The sequence below is a fragment of the Solanum tuberosum genome, unplaced genomic scaffold (assembly GCF_000226075.1).
Source record: "Solanum tuberosum cultivar DM 1-3 516 R44 unplaced genomic scaffold, SolTub_3.0 scf00190, whole genome shotgun sequence".
NCBI classification, from domain to species: Eukaryota; Viridiplantae; Streptophyta; class Magnoliopsida; order Solanales; family Solanaceae; genus Solanum; species Solanum tuberosum.
Window position 1 is genome coordinate 66,952 of NW_006239114.1, and position 7,378 is coordinate 74,329.

The window sequence follows — 7,378 nt, forward strand, 5'->3', positions numbered from 1 at the left end:
GATAAGAATTATTGCAATTCAGGCACATTCTATAGTAAATCAGATGTTTCTTGATTACAACACTTTTGTACTTTAGCATGATTGTCTAGAACATCCTGGGTGTATAATGATGAGACGAATTATAGAAAATTCAAATGGACATCCATTAAAGGAGCTAAAAATTCTTTTAGATGGTGAATTTTGTTGTACTGCTTGTTATCAAGGCAAGTTAATTGTGAGACCATCACCAATAAAAGTTGAGATTGTGTCCCCCGCGTTCTTGGAACATATACATGAGAATATTTGCGGACCTATTAACCCACCTAGTGTGTCGTTTAGATACTTTATGGTCATAATAGATGCTTCTTCTAGATGGTCTCATGTGTGACTATTGTCATCTCGTAACTTGGCATTTGAAAATTTGTTGGCACAAATAATAAGATTAAGGGCACAATTTTCTGATAATCAGATTAAGTCTATTCTCTTTTATAATGCTGCAGAGTTTTCATCCCAATAATTTAATGATTATTGCCCATCAATTGGGATAAAAGTTGAGCACCCTGTTGCTCATGTTCATACTCAGAATGGCCTTGCTGAGTCATTAATTAAATGTCTATAGTTGATCGCAAGATCATCGCTTCTGCAAACTAGGTTATCCACTTTTATAAGGGGTCATGCAATTTTGCATGATGGAACACTTATTCGTCCTAGACTGATGAATTGTCATAATTTTCTCCATTGCAATTGGTTATGGGTCAAGAACCTAATATATCCCATTTAAGAATTTTTGAATATGTTGTACATGTGCTTGTGGCACCACCAAACCTCACTAAGTGGACCCTCAAAGAAGGTTAGAAATATATGTTAGGTTTGAATTGCCCTCCATTATTCGCTATCTTGAACTATTAACTGGAGACATGTTTACTGTTCGATTTGCAGATTATCAGTTTGATGAGACAATTTTCCCAAAATTAGTGGGGGGGGGGAGGGAATAGTGACATAAAAAGAGAATTTTTGTGGAAAAATTTATTATTGTCTCATCTTGATCCACGTTCTTCTATTTATGAGCAAGAAGTACAAAAGATCATTCACATGCAGAAAACTGTAAATCAAATGTCAGACGCATTTACAGATTTGAAAAGGATTACTAAATCACATATTCCTATAGAGAATGTCCCAATTCAAATTGATGTCCCTATAGGACCATCCACTAGTGTCATAGCTAATGAGTCAAAAGCACACTCAAAGTGTAGTAGACCATTGGGTTCTAAGGATCAAAATCCTAGAAAAAGAAAAAATTGAAGGCCAAGATGACACTATAAAAGAATCATATATGGAAGTTCAAAATTTGAATAATTCTGATATCCATGAAGGAATCAATGAGCTTGAGACTCAAGAAAATAATGAACTACTCATAAATTCAAGAGATATTGAAATTAATCGAAATCATAAATAGTGGTTGATTATATCTTTGCATATAATGTTTCAAAAAATCATGCAACATAGTGAGGAACTTGAACCTTTCTATGTTGTAGAATGTCGATAAAAAATGATTGAACAAAATGGCAAGAAGCAATTCAATCAGAATTGAATTCACTTGTCAAGCGTGAAGTTTTTGGACCTATAGTTCAAACACCTAATGGTATTAAGCCTGTTGGCTATAAATGAATTTTTGTACAAAAAAGAAATGAGAAAAATGAAATACAAAGGTATAAACTAAGCCTTGTTGCACAAGAATTTTCACAAAAGCCTGGTGTCGATTATGAAGAGACATACTCACCCGTTATGGATGCAATAACATTACATTATCTCATTAGTTTCACAGTCCATAAGAGACTTGAAACACATTTGATGAATCTGGTTACAACCTATCTTTATAGATCACTTGATAATGAGATATACATGAAATTTTTTGAAGGATTTACGATGCCTAAAGCATGTACCTTAAAATCTTGGGAATTGTATTCAATTAAATTGTAAAGATCGTTGTATGGTTTGACGCATGTGGTACAACCATCTTAGTGAGTATTTATTTAAGGAAGGTTATACAAATAATGTAATTTACCCATGTATTTTTTATAAAGAAAACAACATCAGAATTTGTTGTACTTGTTGTTTATGTTGATGAAATAAACCTTATTGGAACTATTGGCTTCAACGGGAATTGATTATTTAAAGAATGAATTCGAGATGAAAGATCTTGGTAGGATAAAATTATGTCATGGTTTGCAAATTGAGCATTTGACAAACAATTTTTTTGTTCATCAATCTGCCTACACAGAAATGTGTTGAAAAGATTTGTATGGATGAAGTGCATATATTAAGTACTCCGCTGGTTGTTGGTTGATTTGATGTGAATAAGGATCCATGCTGACCTCAAGAAAATAATGAGGAAATCATCGGTTCTGAAGTACCATATCCTGGTGCAATTTGGGTACTAATGTATCTTGCTAACACTACGAGGCCTGATATAGCCTTTTCAGTTAATTTGTTAGCAAGGTATAATTATGTTCCTACTAGGAGACATTGGGATGGGATCAAACACATATTACGATATTTAAAAGGAACTATCGATATGAGCTTATTTTATTCTAACAATTGTAGTCCCAATTTTGTTGGTTATGTTGATACATGATATTTATCTGACCAACACAAAGTTCGATCTCAATAGGCTATGTGTTTATATGTGGGGGTACTGCCACATCTTGGATATCTACAGAACAGTCTATCATATCCACTTCATCAAATCATGCCGAGATAATAGTCATTCATGAAGTAAATAGAGAATTTGTGTGGTTGAGGTCCATGATACATCTCATTCGAGAAAAATGTGGTTTGGAGTGTGACAAAGTACCCACCACTTTATGTGAAGATAATGCAACATGCATAGCACAACTAAAGGGAGGATTCATAAAAGGAGATAGAACAAAGCACATTTCGCAAAAACTTTTATACACACATGAGCTCTAAAAGAATGGTGATATAAATGTACAACAGATTCATTCAAGTGTCAATGTGGCTGACCTATTCACCGAGTCTCTACAAACTGCAACTTTCAAGAAGATGGCGCACAATCTTGGAATGTGAAAATTCAATTCTTTGGATAGATGTTCTCATTAGCGGGAGTTAATTCGTGTTTTACTCTTTTTCCCTTATGAGGTTTTGTCCTACTAGATTTTCCTTGTAAGGTTTTTAATGAGGCATCCTAGATACATATTATTAGATATATATACTCTTTTTCTTCAGTAGAGTTTTTTTTTTTAAAAAGTTTTTTTAAGTAAGGTTTTTAACGAGACACATTATCTACGAATTAGACATTCAAGGGGAGTGTTATAAATATAGTGAATGTCTATCTTTAAGAGAACATTTAGGAACCCTAACTTTGGGACCAAGTCAATTTTCCCTCAGGGGTCCTCTTCATTGTAATATTATCCCTCAAAAGAACTGATAAGTCTTCTCTCTTCTCCGTACTTTCTTTTTCTTATTATTTTATATTTTCATAACACTTATACTTTTTTCATTTTTGTTTTTGATCATTAAAGTCTCATAAAAATCTTTTAGAGCTCCAAATTATCTTAATCCATTTTATTTAGTATTATTAGTATTGAAAACTTTATTTCATCAAACCAAGAAGAAAAAATTATTTCATCTACTTAATTTTGAATAAGAATTATTCTATTTCCATGTCGTTTTGGCATAACATAAGCCTAACATGTTTTCAAAAGGAAAAATATAGTAAAAAATAACTTTCAATTTATGATAGTTTTTTTTATGTTCTTTTCGGAACAAAAATGAAAAATTACTAAAATAATAGTTCACAATATTAATATTTCCACTTATTATGGAAATATAAATGCAGGAAGATATAGACTTTTTCCATTTGACTGTTAAGAAAATAACATTTTAAAAAATACAACTTATAAGTAGCATTTCTCCAAATGCACTTGATATCCTTTTTTTTCTTCGAATCCCAAGCGATCCCAATTTGACAATAACTCAATCCTCATTCACAATCATGGTGTCATCTAAAAAACCTTAGCTACTCTTAAACTTGCAAATTAATCAATTTGATGTAATGGCAAATTCACACGCATGTTACAAAATTCATATCAATAGGAGGTTGGTTTTGACTTTTTAAAAATATATGAAATAATTTAACTTATTTCTAGTCACTGATTTAAGATTAAGATGGTTTAATGTCCCATATACTATTTGTTAAATTAAAACTGTTTACACGGCAAAATGGATTTTTTAATGATAATTTTTGTGGAGTGATTTTATAAGATAAAAAATCTAAGTTGAATGATCATATTGATACAAAACAAGGTTAACTGACTTTGAAACATAATTTCTCGCAGTTGAGTGACCTTTGGAGATATTTACTCCCATATAAATATGAAAACTAGAAAAGGCCATTGTAATGCAAAAACAGTCTTTTTCTCTATTTTTCAACTCAAAATAGTAAATGTTGTAAAATATAAACAATATAGAACAAGCAAGGTAGACAAGAGATATACAAAGTAGAATGTAGAGATCATCTTATTCAAATGTCTTCAAGTATCTCTTAGATGGTGAATGACAATCCTATTTATAGGTTGAGAAATCACTTTGAAAGTCATCATGTTAAATGTCATAAATAATAGATACATGTTTATCCAAAAAGATTCATAGAACCTAGGGAATATATATACATGATTGTAGGTAGTTCATGATTAAGTAAATGGATAATTCAAAATTCAATGAATTTATAACCCTCCCCGTTGGATGTCCATAGATAACATGCCTCTTTAAAACTTTACTAGAAAATACAATGTGGGAAAAAGCCTAGTGAAGGAAAAAGAGTACACACATTTCATAATACGCCTTGAATGTTGCCTCATTAAAAAGCTTACTAGAAAAACCCATTTTAGTGTCACGACCCAGACCATCTTGATTGGCACCTGCACTAACCCTCCGGTGGGAGAACCATTCATACCAATTAGCTAACCAACTAAATCAAAATACTAAGGAATTTAAGTTACGGAAGCAAGTTAAATACTAAGGAAAGAAATAAGGAGTTCCCATAAACTCAAAAACAATAGTCTAACAACTAAACAAATGAGGAAGAAATACGCCTAGAACCTGAAAGTCAATGTACCAAAACATCTAACAAGATCCATTAGTTTAATAAGAACGGTTACAACTCCAAACTAATGTACTAATAACTAACTGAAAAAACTAAGTCTGAAATGTGGACATAGACAGGAGAGAACTCATGGCAGCCCGGAAGAACTGGCTCACCCTTGAATTTGAACGATTACAGATCTTCTAAGATGGGTCTGTCAATAGCCGTCTGAAGATGCCATGTACTTAACAAAGAAAGAGCAAGTGCAGTATCAGTACACAACCACAGTGTACTGGTAGGATCACGCGGCTATCCACTAAGTGCAACATACATAATTCAAGACAACAATACAATAACATGCATACACAGAACATATACAATATCATCATCATTTTACGAACAACGGAACAATTTCACGATTCTCAAATATCACAGTTATATCAAGTCATTGGTCCTCTCATGGAACCCAATCCCAAACTGTTAGCATACCGGAACGTGGTACCCCGATCCAATGATTATGCCGGAACGTGGCAACTGATCCCATAATTATGCTGGAACGTGGCAACCGATCCAAGTTAGTGTGTCGGAACGCAACACCCCGATTCCATTCAACAAGCCACAATCACAATCACAAAATACCTTCTCATAATCATTCAATCAAGTCATGATTCATGGCATTCATGATTCATATATCCTCATTTAAAATTAATGTGATCAATAACACAACATTCACATACATACATGTATCTTAATGAAGCAAGAAAAAATATATATCTCACAATCATAGAATCACAACCATCACCTACCTCGAAACAAGCTTGAAACCCCTAAGAAACTTGATTTTTCCCTTTCCGAATTTGTTCTGCTTGTTCTTGGTCTACACACAATCATAATAACACAGAAATCAATAAACAATCACTAATTTTTCGAATTACTAACAATTTTATCAACCCTAGATCATACCCATGATCCCAATATCCAAATTAAGGATTTTTCCACCATAATTCTCAGATCAAAATTCTTTCCCATCGATAATTACCCATTAGATTATATTCTACAGATTGAAAAATGGATTCGGGGAGTGAAAATCTTACCTTTAGCCTCAAGAATGGTGGGAAAATGTTAAGAAAAATCCTAGGTTCGTTCCATAGCTCTCAAGTTCAAAAATTGCAGAATAAAACGTTTTTGGGGTTTATTTCCGACTTTAAGTCGCGTCTGCCCCGCCACAATGACCTCACCCCGTCTTGGAGGCAGAAATCCCTACCAAAGAGGCTTGCACGGAACATTGAGAAAAAATAATAAATCCAAGACCCCATTTCACAACACATCTTCAACAAACGACATTCAGAAACTACCTGTTCACGCTAAGATCAATTTCGAGAGTTCTACTCGCCCGAATTCAATTCCGTAAAGTTGTACGGGTTCCTTAATGTCTTATCTATCTACTCATTTGATCAAATTCATAATTAGATCATCCAATTGCTACCCGATTATCCTCTACTTTAATGACTCTGATTTCGTCCAAATCTGGGCAAGGTTGGGAAATCTCAAGATAGTACGAAAAAGTTTTCCGGCCCAAAAAATTTCCCTGTTGGCTTTTCTATAATGATGGGAACATGTCGTTACAATATATACCACTTTACCCATCACTCATCCTCGAGTGACAAACTTAGGAAAAATAGGCTAAAGAAAGAATTGAGTAGTACCTCAATCGACCAACAAGTGGGGATACTTGTCTCGCATGTCCCTCTCGGTTTTCCAAGTAGCTTTCTCAACTGGACGATGCTTCTATTGAACCTTCACGGACCTAATCTCCTTGGTCCTCAACTTACGCATATCACGATCAAGAATTGCAACCGGTTCCTCCTCATATTGGAGGTCTTTATCTAATACAATTGAGTCCCACTTAATGATATAATCCCCGTCACCATGATATCTCTTCAACATGGACACATGAAATACCAGATGAACTCTCAATAGGTTAGGAGGTAAAGTCAATCTATTATTCACTGGCCCTACACATTCAAGAACCTTAAAGGGACCAATGTAACGAGGACTACGCTTGCCCTTCTTGCCAAATCCCATCACCCCTTTCATGGGTGACACCTTAAGAAGAACATTCTCACCAGTTTGAAATGTCATGTCTCTCACCTTATGATATGCGTACTTTTTCTGTCTAGTTTGGGTTGCTAAGAGTTTAGTTTGGATGCTCCTCACCTTATCTTAAGCATCCTTCACTAAATCAATCCCCAAAGGTTTCACATCTCCAGCCTCGAACCATCCTATGGGTGATCT